This window comes from Passer domesticus, chromosome 10, assembly GCF_036417665.1.
Source record: "Passer domesticus isolate bPasDom1 chromosome 10, bPasDom1.hap1, whole genome shotgun sequence".
NCBI lineage: Eukaryota > Metazoa > Chordata > Aves > Passeriformes > Passeridae > Passer > Passer domesticus.
In genome coordinates this window covers 8570691-8586924 of record NC_087483.1, presented here as the reverse complement: position 1 = coordinate 8586924, position 16234 = coordinate 8570691, and the positions used below count along the sequence as shown (strand labels likewise).

At 44.4% G+C, this 16234-nt stretch overlaps 1 long non-coding RNA gene across 1 annotated transcript; it reads right to left on the bottom strand.

Annotated features, from left to right (window-relative positions):
- Positions 1-491: 491 nt before the first annotated feature.
- On the bottom strand, positions 492-16234 carry LOC135308552 (uncharacterized). The gene is made up of 5 exons (XR_010368954.1): positions 16091-16234; positions 13163-13304; positions 12259-12395; positions 5260-5405; positions 492-584 (listed from the first exon to the last, which is right to left on the bottom strand). It is a non-coding gene; the product is annotated as an uncharacterized LOC135308552 (long non-coding RNA).

Sequence of the window (16234 nt, the reverse complement as noted above, 5' to 3'; positions counted from 1 at the left end):
ATCAAATCTGGGGGGTTAACCATGTTTAAGGGGGTTGGGGTTTTTGTTTAGTTTGGGGTTTTTGGTTGGGTTTTTGTTTATTTGGTTGGGGATTTTTCTGTGTTTAAGGGCAGCCTAAAGAATGAAGCCAGAGAGAGGAGTCCTATTGCCAGGAATTGCCAATTCCTTTAAATTTTTGTCTTTGGGCACTGTGAGTCTTTGAGATTCTTTGAAAGCGTTTGTTGGAAGTCATCATTAAAACAGATCATCATCAGCAGAAGGAAGTAAATAATTCTAAGGACCTGTATGATAATAATGGCATAAAATGTTAAGTAACTTATTTTTGCAGCTCTGCTGACAGCAGGAGTCCATCTGCTGGAAACTGAGAAATGGAAACCTCTGATGGCTCATCGGGATCTGTAGGCTGCCTCTGGACCACCAGCATGAGACTGCTACAAAAAAAAAGGACAAAAAACCCTCCAAAAGGGATCAGGAGACCTTTTTTCCAGAGGAGATAGGCAAGTGCTGAGAGTTGTGGTGAAACAGCTCACTTGAAGGAGTCGCTTCTGTCAGCTGGTGTTTAGCTCAACTTTTCCTTCTGTCTCCTGGAGAAAAGCATGACCAGCAAGGGCACAAGAGCATGTCAGTCTGGATGGTCCCAAATGTGTCCAAAGTCTGAACTCAGAAACATTAATACAATACCCATAATATACTGCACTCCATATTATTACTGAGCAGTTAAACCCAGCCCAGGAGCGCTCCAAAGCTGGAGTCTCAGAGAATGTTTGGCTGCTTTGTTCCAGGCACTAGATGTCAGTGTTTTACCTACATTTACAGAAATTTCCAGCCACTGGGAATGCAGAGGTAACAATAAATATATAAATATATAAATATATAAGTATATAAATAAATAAACAATGTAAAGCATCTGCAATACCAAAGCCAAACCTCTCCTCCTCTCAGGTGCTCAAAAGGAAGTAGACTTTCCCTTCTCCCCAGTTTGTTTATGCCCAGAAACATTAATTTAAAGAGCTGAAACACATCCATGACACCAAAACTACCTTGAGATATAAATATATTATATATGTATATATTTTATCTAATATATAATATTCCTGTGTTTGCTAAGAGCTGCAAACAGACCTGACCAAGAAGTTTTAATGTTCAGAAAGAAACACACCCATGTGTTTGAAACCTCTTTTTCTACAATGTATAGCATACAATTCACCCTGAAAAAGAAACTGGGAAAATGGGGGGTTTTAGCTATTAGACAAAGCTTCATAATTTTGTCAGAAGCAATTTTACTAAGTTCTTACACTGCTTTTAAGTCCAGGTAACAAAATGGCATCAAACATATTTACAATATGAACTAAAGATGGTATCTTCAACATTTGGTTCATGTCATCTCTCCTTTAGGTTTGAATTAGAAAAATCAAAAATATCTCAAATCAAGCTATTAAGAAAAATTGTACTCAGGGTTTTTGTATTCCATTGTCATCTCAATATCAGATTAACAGTATGTTATATAGTTCAAAATGTCATACCCCTACTCCTTGTGCATGCAGTCTGTGTGCACAAATCACTTCTAAAAAATATCATTTACAGTAGCACAAATACAGTTTAAATTAGCCCGTGCAAACTCCCCAGGCAGCAATAACTGCAGGGACTAGGAGTTCCCCTTGCCTTCCAGCAGGTCCTGCCTCTGATGTACCACATTTCTGCTCCTCTCCCCAAAGCCTCTTTGCTCCCATTCTTTTCCAGCACAGGGATGAAGGAGAGCATCCTCTCACCTCCCTCTGACTCCCACAGGTGCTCCATGCTGGACAACCACAGCATGTTTTCTTTTGCCTTTCAGAGCACTCATACATCAGAAAAAGTGAAGCAATTAAAACAACCAGCCCACACAGTGAAAGATGAACACCATCTGCAAACTTTAAGGGTAATTTTTGTGTTGTCTTTTGTCCATCGGTTTACATATATCCTCCATCTCACTTTGCATATGTTAACTGAATGAGAAATTGTGCTCCATAAAATAAGTAAATCCTCTTTTTTTTTTTTTTTTTTTAATCCTCCAGCCTGCCTATACATTACAATCAATAAAGAATTTCAAGTATGAGGTGGTAGCTGTACCCAAGAGCAGCCTATGGGTCTTGGGGGAAAGGTAGGGGGTGCATTTTCTACAGAAGGGTCAGTGTTAATCTTGTTATGTCATGCCACTGTTCATAAATGAAGTGTTGCAAAGATCACACAGATTCCAAGAAGTCTGGAAAGCTAGAAAACGTCACTGAAAGGAAGGGGATACACTCACAATTTAAATAAAATCTAAGGCTAAGCTGCCCTCTAGAAGAATAAATCAAGGACCTTTGCATTTCAAATAATAACACAGCCAAATACAATGCTACATTTATGCCTTATTTTTAGACAAAGCCTGGGCAAAATGAAAAAAAAAAATTACAATTTTCTGGTCTATTTCCTGAAGAATAAAGAAAAAAAAAACAATAAAACCAAAATTAGACTATCAGTGACCATCTAATGATCCATCCTATACCATATGCTGAAAAGTCATTAGTGTTGCCTCAGCCTGAAGAATCTGTGTTGAATCAGTGTGGTATGAACGAGTCAAAGCAAATCTAATCGCTGTGGGCTACATGATATCCCAACATGTGCTGAGGAAGACTGGCATCTGCTACTCACAATTAGCAGGGAGGTTTTCAGGGAGGAATGCATCTGCCAGGCAGACCCAGGACCAACAGGATGGAGCACGAGCAAAGAAACAGGAATTTCCTCCCTTTTTAACAAGAAGCACAGCTTTTTAAATAAAAACCTCTTCACACACTGGTTTCTCCAAAAAAAGAGGTGGAAAGCACAGTGGATCAGAGTTTTCAAGTGTCCCACTGTCACAACAGGTGACTGGAGATCTCCCCCAGATGTTTTATATTCTGCTGCTTTAACAGAGGCTCGGGGGGTCACTGTTAATACAGGTTTGAAGGAAAGATAATACAAATTGACATTTCAGATGTTGATTGGATGGAAGCAATAAATCATACAATCAACCATAAAAAGCACAGGACAAAACATCAATTTGTGAGGAAACCCAGTCTCTGTGAAAAGCCAAGTCAGCTTGCTGGGAGAGAAAGGAGAGCCAGCAGACAGAGACTGCAAGAGTCTAAAAATCCACAGCAAGTTTAAAAATAAACTGTGTCAGAGCACTTGTCAGCACCTGGTGTGTGGCTTGCCAGAGCCACAGCTCCTGATGACATCAAAAATGCCCCATCAGAACAAAGTGGTGCTGAAGGAAAACTGTGACAGCCTTTCACTCCAAAGCAGAAGCACCCAAACCTCTCAAACCTTGTGAATGAGACATCAGCCATGAACTTTTGGGTTGCAGCTACTGCTACCAGGCATCTGTGCACTGCAGGCTAGTCACTCCTCAAACTTCTCCTTACAGTCACTCTAGTTTGGACAGGATACAGCTGATGGAGAACCCTCAGACATCCCACTGCTGTCTAAAGACACTGTTCATAAAATGGTCTCCTTCTTTGGAGACCACAAAAGCATAGAAGAAATATGAGCCTTGGTGTCAGAGGCAGAGAGGAATCAGTGTTGCCCTGTGCAAGGCTGAAAAGGTGAAAAGGTTTTCAAGGTGGAAACATACGTAGATCAGCCCCAGGGTTTTTACTCCCTCCTTTTTGAAGCTGTTAATGATTCAACTACAGCCTCCAACAAACGGAAAAGATTTGCCTTCTTTCCTGATCCTAGGAAACCAGTGACAGAACAGTTACTGAGACTCAAAGGGCTGATTCTCAACCACTCCATATAAAGCCATTAATAGGTGTGATTTCAGGCAACTGACCAGTATTTGCTAGTGGTTTACGTTTATATTTTATCTTTAAAGGTTCTTCCCCTTTCTATCACATTCAACAGCATCTCTCTTTGTGGCAGAACTTCAGAAAGGGGTCACTTGCCACTGAGCCACACCTAAATAACACTGGATGAGCAGCCAATTTTTCACCTGCACAGCAGCAAAAGAAATTAATCTTCCTGTCATTAAACCTTTCTGCTGAAGAACCTCCCACCAATGACACAGAGAAGGCAGCAGAGGTAAAGGATGCTGAGCCAGGAATAGCTGGTGTGGGCTTCAAATGGGGTGGGAATTGGAGAGTGTACAAGCCTGAGGTAAAAGTCAGTACTTGTAAAGTTTTTTTTATTTTCTTTATATTCAAAGACAAATTGACTGCAAGAGTCTGAGATTCTGGTACTGTTTGGACTGGGGGAATTTCTGTTCACTCCTTTTTCCCTCATCCTACTACCAGACCTTCAAACACTCAAGTGATCATCTAAATTTTAAGACTCCTTGAACATAAAGGATTCTATGCTGAAGCAGTTCTGTGTTTGAGCAAATTTTCAACTATTTGAATGAGACAAAATGAGGATGAAGATACAGAAGTCTGTCCAGTATTTGGAGCAATATCCTTGTCCCATGCTCACATCTGTGTGCCCAAAGCAGCCCACGAACCCAGCCCCAAAGCTCCCCTCCCTGGGAAGGGTTAAAACCAACTCCTTAGAGCATCATACTGTCACCCATGAATTCCCTAACAACTATCATTTGTCAGCTCTAAGAGAGCCATGGAGTTTCTCACTTCCTACACCACTGGCAGTCACAAATTCAGAGAGCAAATTCAGCATGTTCTAGGTTCTGCATCTGTAACTCTTCTGAGGAACAGGGAGCAGTTCTTTGGTGCCTTTTGGTGTCTGGGGCAAGTAATGTGCCAACAGCCCTCAGAGGTACACATCAGCATCCTACACTGAATGCAAATGTTTTTGGGTTTCTGACAGGATTTTTTCAGACTATATAGTGAACTACAATTAACTTTGAGGAAAACAGAATGGATAATTTCATGCCACATTAAACTCATAATTTCTTTCTGCATTTCTGGACTTGGACAACATTGTTCCTATCCCTGCTCAGCCTTCCACAGCCTCACACCCAGTACTGTAGGGCAGAATTAATTAAATACAAACCTTCTCCTTGTCAAAGCACTGACTAAGGTGTGTCAAATCCTGTCTCCTCAGATGCATAAAAGGACCATTAAGTTATCTAAACACTTCCAGAAAGTGTTGAAACACACCCCAGATCACAGCAGTGGGAACAGGCACTCTGGTGCTCATATCCCCAGGTTCCCAGTGCTCCTGGAAGCCTTGCTGGTGTGTCTCTGTAAAATCTGGTTTGGGGTCAGTCCCCTCAACAGCATCAGGCCACACCACACTATTTCTGCCCACCTTTGAGGCTGACAAGACAGAGAGAAGTCTGTGTCCCCATAGCATAAGACCTTGTACCAGATAAGGAGATGTTTCCTCTTCCACAGCTGCACCTTCTGAGCAGGCTGCCAGGAAAAGCCAGGTCTGTACCAGCTCATCCTCTTCTCCTGAAGGGATACAGTGGGAGGGCAAATATTCAAGACATGAAGGACACATTTCAAAGGATCATATAGAAAAAAAAAAAAAAAAAAAAAAGCCTTAGGTTACAACCACAGAAAGGTCCCCCAGCTTAAAACTCACACAGACAACTAAGAACAAACAGCCCCACCTGCTCCTTTTATCCACACATTTCCCATCAGATAAATTTCAAATCACTTTCATTTACAACCAGCTTCCAGCCAGGAGTCCTGGCCTTCCCTCTTCTCCTACCACAGGTCTCAAATCATCTTAGAATCACAGGATCATTTAGTTTGGGAGAGATCTTTGAGATCATTGAGTCCAGCTCTGCCAGGTCCACCACTAAACCACATCTTCAAGTGCCACATCCACACATCTTGTTGCATGGCATATCAGCAAGGACCACGTGAAGCCTCCTGAAGCATCACTGGGTTCCTTGCTTCACCCTGGGGAGAATGACACTTCAGGAGATTTAACAGGGAACAGAAAGTACCTCTGGTAGTGCAGAAAAAGTAGTACCAAAAGAGAAGGCCAAAAAGAAGAAACCCCCTGAGAATGTAATTTGCTGAAATGGCAAGGTTGATGAGCAGCAAACCCAGCTGCTTCAGCAGGAGAATTTCAGTGCTTTGGGCTCTCAGAAACTCTCCAGCAGTTCTGCAAGGAGCTCAGGAGCACTCCTGGCAGGAGGATGTGGTTTTTCCAAATACCTGGAAGGGAAGGCAGCTGCAAACCCATTAAAATCACATCAACAGCTCTTTTAGCCTCCTCAGTGGGGAGCCAGGGCTGCCTCTCCAGCAGGTGACTGCACCTGAGAAACTTCTAAATACTTACAGGGAAACGCCAGAGAAAATTGAGGGGAAAGGGACCCATCCCTTCTGTTTGCCAGAAAAATGCAGATTTAAGGGCATTTTCCATAAACCTTGTGCATTGCTGAGTCACTGAATGCCAGGAAATTTTGCCAGCCTTTGGGCCTGAGCATACATTTGGACCCCAAATCAGCCACTAATCTCCTCTGGCCCCAGTTTGCACTCAGCTCCTTTTGAAAACAGGAGTAAGATTTCTGAAGTAGATTTCCAGTTTCTCCCACAGTTGCCCCTCTCACTTCATATGAACACCTTAAAACATAATTCTAAGAACATATTTATGCAAGAACACACACTGCATGTCCTGAGAGCAAAACCAATTCCTAGGATTTTCTGTTTCATAATGATGGCAACAGCTCTCCTGACTAAAGGCTGGTTTTTTTGCTGCTTCATGCCAACCTTGATCTTCTTTTACCCTTTGTGTAGAGGGGCATGGTAAGTGTGTGTTCACAGACTTGGGAACCACATCACGGTGCTTTCTCCTGCCACTTATCAAACAGCTAGCTTTTAAATGAAAATATTAATCAAAAAGTTCATCCTCACTGTAGTCATGCATTTTCACACCTGAAAGTTGTTTCAGGTCTCCTTCTCATTTCCAGGGGTGATTTTCGAGTTCTTCCAGGATGTCTTTCCCACCCTCCTGGAGCTGCACGTGTAAGCTTGCCTGTCTCATCTCCTTTGGTTCAACCAGAATTTCATGTCCAAACCTTGACAGTCAAATTGAAAACCTTGTGTCCTCTCCCCACTCCCAAAGTCAACATGGCCCATGAAACCTCACAGAAGGAGCAACTGGGAATAAAATTCTCCTTTAAGAGCCTCTCCCTCCTTCTGAAGTGGATAACCTATTTTGTCAGAATTTGAGAACAAGCTTTCTTATCTTTTCCAAATAAATTTTTTGACAAAATTTAAGTCTTTTCCCCCCAAGAGCATGGACACTCTTTGTAGGTAACAAATATATGGACCTGCTAGCAGGAAACCACATAAATTACTATTTTAGCAGCATCCCATAGATCCCTTGTAATAGAGGCTCTCAAAAAGGCTTTGTTCCTTACATCATCTCACACTATCTGACATAAGAGTTGTTCCTGATGCTATTTTTAGTAAACTAATCTGTGTTTGGAGGCAATTTTCCCCCTCAAATATTTCTGACTGTTTGATAACCAGCACAGTCCCCATGAGCTGATCATTTGTCATCCTAAGTGACCAGAGAAGGTCACTTATGGCCATTTTAGCACCTCCCAGGACTTACCTCTCATGAAGAAATGATGGTCCTTATTGAAGGTCAGTAAATAAGTTGGCATGAAGTTTCCAAGACAAATTGTTCCAGAATATTGGTTTCATCTTGGGTCACAGGGAAGAAATGACACCTGCTTGGACTTAGGAGCACACAGAGGTGCCAAGGAGCAGGACAAGCCTGTGAGAAACCAGGTTCTCCTGCATCCATGGCAGACAGAGCCACTGAGGCCACCTGCCAGGGTCTTTGTCACTCCACTAGGAATCATGCCTTGGAATGTGTTCTGTTTTTTCTAAGCATTACAGCTTAGAGAAATTCAGGAATTCAGCATCACCTGGTTGATAGCAAGGAAATGAGGCATGTCTGGATTGGCTCCATATTTGTACTCCCAACCAAAGCACGCCACACTCTCAGAGCAGATTTTCTTGTTCCACACCACTTGGTTGTCAAAAAGCACTGGAAAGGCTCCCAAAAATGCTTGCTGTGGCCTCTACAAACCTCTGTGCCTCAGGATCAGGGCTTCTCTCTTGGGCCACTAACTCCTAGGGATGTGGTTTCACATTGCCACCCAGACCTTTAGAGCTATCTAGTCCTGGAAAGAGAATCCTGATGGAAGATTTTGAAGTATCTGTAGCAAAATCGACACAGAAGGCACAGCCGCAGGGTCTTAGGGGCTGTGGGTCTGTCCCAGCCCAGATGGGATGCACATGGGATAGATACAGAACATTCTGGTCTGCACTCACAGCTCTGGCATCTCATCTTGAAAAGCAATCTTTTAAACCTCTGCAAAGCTCCTGCCATTGTACTTCGGTCAGTCACAGTAACTGGAAAAAGCTCCTAAATTATAGCATGGCTGCCTCAGAATGATGGCCTAGCCCACCTTGATTTACAGCCCTGGAGCAAACCTGAAAGGTTTGATGTTCTTGCAGTCCTTCAAACCTCGCCATTAGAGTCTCCATCCTATTTATCCTCCGAGTTTGTCTAGCAACTGGAAGAAGTACTTGGACTATTTCTGAGTATTATTTCATGTGCTGCAAGAGAAATTGGTCCTGTAGCTATAATCAGATTACTTCTTACCAAGGACCCTGTGTAAAACCTCTGTGGCACTTGCTGTTATTCCTACAAAATGCCCATTTTACTTATTTTCCTGCATCCAGAAAATGGATCATTTTAAATATCCATGTTTAACTTGTATACATTTTTTTTTCGAGGATTTTAATAGGATTTGTCATCATCTGTAAAGCACCATGAAATGTAATATTTTCCCCAGAACAGGGTGTGAAATTTGTCTACCTTATCAGAAATTTGTGTACAACTTGCTTCCTGGATTAAGTGCTTGACTCACTGAATAGCTTCTTCTCACACTAAGTGGATCCAATTGGCATGTTAGGAAACACATGGTTCTTTTTTCTTGTTCTAATGGTAGTCATAGCCTCAGAAGGGATGCATGACATTTTATTGTGCATGCATATGTTTATACTTAATTGCTGGAGCTTAAGGAAGAACATTATGTCTAATTCCCTGCCTGAGTGGCTTTATTGCACTTGAGGCACACGCACACAGCTACTATACCAAGACATCTAGAAGCCTTGAATGCAACCCAAGATCCTGAAGATGCACAAACCCAGGGGAGAAATGGTCCCTGACCCAGGATTTCATGAGCAAAGGAAAAATAAGGACAGTGACTGGCACACACTAGAAGTTCCACATGTGACCAAGAGCAATGTCAGAGCACCAGTGACCTGTAAACAGCAGATTTCCTCTACCCAGAAGATCCCCAAATGCAAAATAATGGGTTGTTTCTAGGTTTGGGGCTTGCTCTTCTTCTGAAAAAGCAACTTCCAGGAAAGAAAAAAAAAAAAATTCCCAAAAAACCTCAAACCCAAAGTGTGTTCTGATGATTGCCCCAGACTATAATTTAGTCTTGTGCCTGCAAGTTTCAGGTTTTGTTCAGGTGCATAATGGTGTGGTGGAATGCTTCCCAGCAGTCCCCCAAAACACTCTCTGTAATAACAGAGAGATCATTTATTGGAGAGAATGAGCAGATTCTTGCATAAGCCTCTTTTGTATGAGAAGTCTCAAGGATATGAAAGCAGCAATTATTCTCACCTTGGCTAATGCAATTAAGAAATTCTGAAGTACTGAGAAAATGGTGGAGCAATTAGACTTTGAACACCACCTAGCTATGAATTGTCATTTGCCAGTGAGCTATAGTTAGATCAAATGAAACTGGAGATGGGGGGAATGATCTGGGAGCAGTCAGAGGCAGTGGGGCAGGGCTTTCCCTGCAGTTTGTTACAGAGCTGCAGCTGAGCCCTGCCAACCACCACCATGAGTTATAAGCACTCAGCCAGCTTTTAGAGCACTAATCAGGTGGTTTTTTGCTAACTTAGGCAGAAAGATTACATTATTTTAGTGATAACTGCAGAACTAATTCTACTCCCAGTCCAAAGTTAGAATGTGTTAGGTAATAAGAAAAGTGCTGCTTAACTTAAATCTCTCATGCTGACTGCAGCTTTTGTCAAAGAGGAGGCTGGTTCTAACAAGAGGATCAAAATTTGAACAATTTGCCTTTGATAGGAGGTAGAAGAAGGCCTTGCAGGATTACTGCAGCTTAAATGTCATCATTAAGAAGCAAAGCAGTCCTTGGATAAGTGCTGCACTGACTTTAAGGCAAAGGCATGGACTGCAGAAGAGCACAGGCAAGAGCACGTGTCCAGAAAACAGTGGAAGATGAGACAATATAGAAATCACTTCTATTGACAGGAAGGAAATTACTTCTTCAAGAAGCTCATGAATGGTGGAAGTACCCAGAGGTTTAAGTTTAGATCAAGAAGGAGATTGATGATGATGATGAGAGTGAGAAACAGCAGGTGGCTGGGGAGGGTGAGGAGCCTTCTTTGCACCCATCCCTGGGAGATGTTTGATGTGTGCCTCAGCAGAGAGGGAGTGGATGACCATTGAGAAGGCTGTGATTTTAGTATCCTCTTTCTTGTGAGCATGATACTCCTGAATAGTCTGAGAATTTTGTTGTTCCTCCTGACATTGCCCAGAGTAAATCCAACCACCCTCCCCTGAACCTACCGAGCAGGACAGGGCAGTACAGGGGGGACCTAATTGTGGCCTTCCAGTCCCTGAAGGGTGCTTAGAAAAAAAATGGGGCAAGACTACCTACAAAACCCTGTAGTTCCAGGACAAGAAGGAATGGGTTCAAATTGAAAAATAATAGTTTTATATTAAATATGAGGGGAAAATTGTTGACTCTGAGGGCGGTGAGGCACAGGCTGCCTGGGAAGCTGTGGATTTCACATCTCTGAAAGTGCCCAAGCCCAGTTTGGTCAAGGGTTGGAGCAACTTGGTCTTGTGGAAGTGTCCATGCCCATGGCAGAGGGGTGGAACAAGATGATATTCAAGGTCCTTTCCAGTCCAAACTAGTCTTTCCCTGTGATTCTGACTGGTCAGATATTTATTGACCAGTCAGATTCTGACTGCTCAGGGTCCTAACAGAAGATGCAAGCATCAGGGGTCATGCAAGTAACAGGTTCATGTTTTATTCCTGCACCCAGACCTCTCCTTGATTTGTGACTCAAATTGGCTTTTAGAGTCACAGAATTATTTGGGTTGGAAGGGACCTTAAAGATCATCTCACTCTAACCCCCTGCCATGGGCAGGGACACTTTCCTCTAGGCCAGGTTGTTCCAAACCCCATCCAACCTTCAGTGACTCCTGCACTCAGCAGTCTGAGAGGCTCAACTCTTTCTCTTCTCACTATTAAGTTTCCCATCACCTACTCCTCCTATCACACAGCCAAACCTTCTCGGGGGATAAAACTCTCGCCATGCTTCAAGCGCTTTGAAAAAGAATTTATATCCACAGTGTAAAACAAACAGTATTTCAAAATCATTTTGGAAAAACAATTCAGTGAAAATCCAGATGAGTCCTGTCTTTCAGTTGGCTTAGTTATACTTGGTTGCATTTGCTAGAGCGTGGATGCAATTTCAGATTTTGCTGGGGAGGTGCACAGATACAAAGCTCCCTGTGCCAGGCTGCTCAGCACAGCCCCTGGAAGGATACCTTGTCCAGAGGGGCACAGAACAACCAAAGTTTGCTGCTGTTGGCTCAGGATAGCTGTCCTTCCACCTGCTCCAAGGTCTACCAGCATGGACAACTTGATCCTGTGCTAACCCCTTTGGAATGGAAACTTCTTTTGGTGCATGGAGAACTCAGAGAGTGGGGATATCACTCCATCCAGATCCCCCACCCTGAGAGCTGCTGATGCTGAGCTCCTTTCCCAGCTCCCCCAGGATCTTGGTGGTAACACAACTCGTGAAGAACACAACTTGTGAAGAACATTACTTCATCACTAGCAAGAGAGACCCTACAGGTCTGCAAGTCTGCCCTGGATAATCTCCCTCCTTATTAACAGCAGACTGACACAGACATTGATCCACCTGTACTTAAATGGGTAAACTGTTTAATTTACAACAAGGGATTTATCTGGGAAAGAAGGAACATAATTTCATGCCTCACTGGGTTTCTGTGATCCCATTACACCAGTGGATGATTTTTCCTTTATATCAGTCAAGTATGAAGTAGGAGCTGGGGAGCAGAGAAGGGAGTGCTCATGAACTCCTGCCTGGGGAAGGAGGGAGGATCTGACCCAAGCTTAGTCTCAGTGCTAAGTAACTTCTTCCTTTTCCCAGAAATCTGAGGATCTACAGATTATAGTCACCACAGCTGACAAACCTGTAGCATCTGAGCAGGAGAAAGGGTCCCTCAAGCACCTCCTTGTTCCTGCTCCCTCAGAGCAAGGGCTCCAGCACTTCCAGGGGGTCACTACAACTTTCACAGAGCCACACGTGGGTGGGCAGGAGCAGAGCAGCCTGGAAGACAAAGGAAAGGCACTTCAGTAGCCTGAGGACTACCCACCTGCTCTGGCATCAAAGGCATGCTGCAGAGGGGAGGTGTGAGAGCTTTTCACAGGAGAGGCTGTCAAGATCTTTTTATAGATGGCAGTCAGCACAGAGAGGCTGTGAGAGGGTTTCTCCTCCCGTGCAGTTGTACAAACAGCTCAGTAGTCGGTTCCATGAGCAGCAAAATGACTGAAGTCTCCTCTCCTCTGCTTCAATGTTCTGCAAAATAATAAAAGGTGAACCCGTACCAGGAGCTGGTTCCTCCCTGGGGACTGTTCCTTCTGCCAACACCTTCTCATGAGGCCTGGAGGGACCAGAGATGGGACAGAGATCAGCCAAGGAGTTCACCTCTGCCCAGAGAATGACAGAGGTTTCACACAGACACCAGACTTCTCCTTGTCCACAAAAATCACACCAGCAGCTGTTGCACAAGTGCTGTACTCAACAGACAACCTCTCTCTGATATCAGCTGATGTTTATTATGTGCTAACACCATTTTGTGCATCGATTAACAGCAAACCCAACACCTAAAGATCTATTTTAAGAGATTAAAAATGCACAAGGGGCTTCACACTCGAGTTATCTTTAAAGATGAACTACGCCACCACCACCTTAAAATGGTTCACAAGTACTTCACTTGGTGAGTTTTTTACTCTGCACCCAGATAGGCATCTCCTCAACAAGCCTGCCAGGGTCAGCCAAGCCCCATTTTTTTCCCCAACACTCCATGCACTTACAGCTTTACTTCTTGCTCTCATGTCTTCCTTCATTCATTTCCCTGCAGCCCCAAGAGCAAGGCTGAGCACTTGTGGACCTCCCAGCACTGTTCTGAGGTGGCCCTTGAGCTGCTGTGGGCAACAACTCTGCAGACACTCCAATCTGCAGGTACAAGGGAAAAAGAAAAACAATTTAAAAGAAAAAAAGGAAAGAATCACACCTGTCACCCATCCACACAGGCTCTGGAGATGACTAAGAGCAACCCAACTGTCCTTCCCAGTTTCAGTGGAAAGGTTTTGGCCTTCAATATGGGCAGTGAAGACACAGTATTGGCTTCCTGGTGCAAAGCTGTTTCTACTTTGATCACTGTTGCCTGATCCACCAGCAGCTGGGCTGTCTGTGTGCAGAGATTCAGAAAGAGAAGGTGGCACAGCTAACCTCTGACATGCTGCAGCCCCGGTATGATTTCACCCAACCCACATTCTGGGGTGAAAAAAATATCCCAGAATGGTTTGGGTGGGAAGGGACCTAAAAGCCCACCCAGCTCCACCTCTGCCATGGCCAGGGCCACCTTCCATGAGCCCAGCTTGCCCCAAACCCTGTCCAACCCGGCCTTGGACGGTTCCATGGATGGAGCAGCCACAGCTTCTCAAGTATCCTCAGTGAAACCCAAGAGCAGAGGGAGCAGCCGTGGCCATTGCTCTCCCTCTGCTTTGGCCAAGGCAGCCTCCAAAAATGTTTCCAAACCAGGACCTGGTGGCAGTGCTGACTTACAGCTCCATGACACAATGTCACCTTCAGGGCTGTGACAGCCATGCTGGGAAAGGCCCACAGAACCAAATAGCCACCTCAAAGAGTTGATCTACAACCCAGGACTAGACAGGAGCCCCTTGTCTTCTATCCAGCACTGTCTACTCTGAGCTCCCCAAGATACTACAAATTAAATTATACAGACCCTTTTCCAGTCCAGCAGAGGAAGACTAAGAGCAGCAAACCACCTGGATGTATTTCTGAATGTAATTTTTATTGCACTACACACAAAGAGGACAACCCCGGTCTGAACCTGCCTGAGAACACATCAATGCAGACAAAGTTTTTCTGAAGTTTTTTTTTCTGTGAAATCTCAGCAGAATTGAGACATGCTGTCACACTACTGAAAATGGTCTCTGGGAGATGAATATTCCCATCAGACCCAGAGGACAGGCACAACTGTGCCTTCTTTCTGATGGAGTCCACCACCAAAGCCCAACACCTCAACAAAAATCATGGAATCTGATGGCTCCACAGGCATCCAGATGAAAATATCAGCCCTTGTCTACAATTCTTTGTGCTGTGACACTGCTTTTTGGACAAAACCAGTGACTTTTCTGAAAATTTATCACACACTTTCCATATTCTGGAGTCCTCTACTATTTCCTCCAGACTGTGTTTTACCTGCCTGACCTACAGGCCAAGGTTATTTTATCTGCCTCTGAAGCCAACAGTTTTGACTATGGGAGGCAACAAGCTCCTTCTGATCAGAACAATTTGGAAAACCCAGCAATGGAGCAGATGAAACCTTGCAGCTGGTTCAATACCCACAGAAAATTCCAGAAGTTGCTCCAAAGTGAATAACAGGTCAGATAGGAACTTGTCAGGTTTTTAATTCATTTGGGGGGGGTGCTTCTTCCTGATGATCTATGAAGAACATGGGAAGGACTGATATTCCCTAAAAAACCAAACCAAAGTCAGTGAGAAAACCCTCACAGCCACGTAAGGGCATGGTGGCTCTGTAGGCAGGTGGCCTGGGTACAACCCTGGCTTTCCTTTCAGCCTGGGTGCAACAGGCACCTCCATCTCCACATGAAAGAGAGAAGCTGGCATCACAAACCACACAAAACCACAGCTGCCCTTTTTTTCCTGCAGAGGTGCCCTGCCAGCAGCCCCATTTCTCAGCTGGAGGCGACCTGGAGGATGACGAACCCATCCCAATGGATTTATTTTGTTCCCCAGTAAGTTATGCTGGATGAATTCCAGTTCTTGTGCAGGAGGAGCACTGTCCCAGCTGCAGCAGGCAGACCTGTCCCTTCAGGCTGGGGAATGGGACACTGAAGGTGAAGGCAGGAGCTGCTCCTGAACCCTGTCAACCCTTCAATCCAGGCTGGGATCCTAAGGAGGACAGGAATGTAATCCTGGGCTGTATCGACTAATACACCTAAACCACAGGAATTAACTGTAATTTACAAGCCTTTAAAGAGGCCCACAAGGGGCCAAGCCTTTGAAAAGCACCCGAGGCTGTTCTGAACAAAGTCTCATTGACTTTGGGCAGCCATTCTGCTGCTGTGTGCTGCAGGCTCCCCAAAAATCCTACCCAGAGACAAAATGCAGCACAGGCCAGGCAGGAGCTGCTCCCTGCTCATGGCTACCTTCAGCACAGCGTTTGGATGCTGCAGGATTTCATGGCAAGGTTTTTCTTTATTTCTGACACATCTTGGAGCATGGCCGCCCTCTGGCAAGGTCTGCAAAGAGGCACCGGTGTGGGCAAAGACAAAGCTCCAAAAAGAAATTAATCCACCACTGGTCCAAAACTGGCTGATTTGGCATGAATTCAGCATCAACATGGTCACAATTCAACCAGGGTTACAAGTGAAGGGTGTCAAAAAGAACTGTCCACTTGGTGGGTTGGGTTGGCACCTCACAGAGGCAGTGGTGAGGCACCAACCCAACCTGCTCTCAGACTTTGCTGCACCCTCTCCACCAGAAACCTTGAATTTTAGTCCCAGGGCGCAAGTCTGGAGGAATTTTGGTGCAGTCAGAGTGGTGAGGGATTGCTGTAGTGCCCTTGTTTGGGATAAAATGCCAGTCTGTACCTTCAAAATGAGTTTTCAGCCACAGTGCTCCTCAGACAGGACAGAATATTTGCACTAACAAGCTTCTTGCAAGAAGAAAATGAAATGTTGCTGGTGTACCTGATATCTGCAGGTGGGTGAGGCACAGCTTTCCACAGAGCACTCGGGGGATATTCCAGTGCTTTGCAGTGATACCATGGTAAAAGAATAAAGAGAGTGCAATAGACAGAAATTTCTTTTGTAGCCTTTTCACCCCCCCTCCCT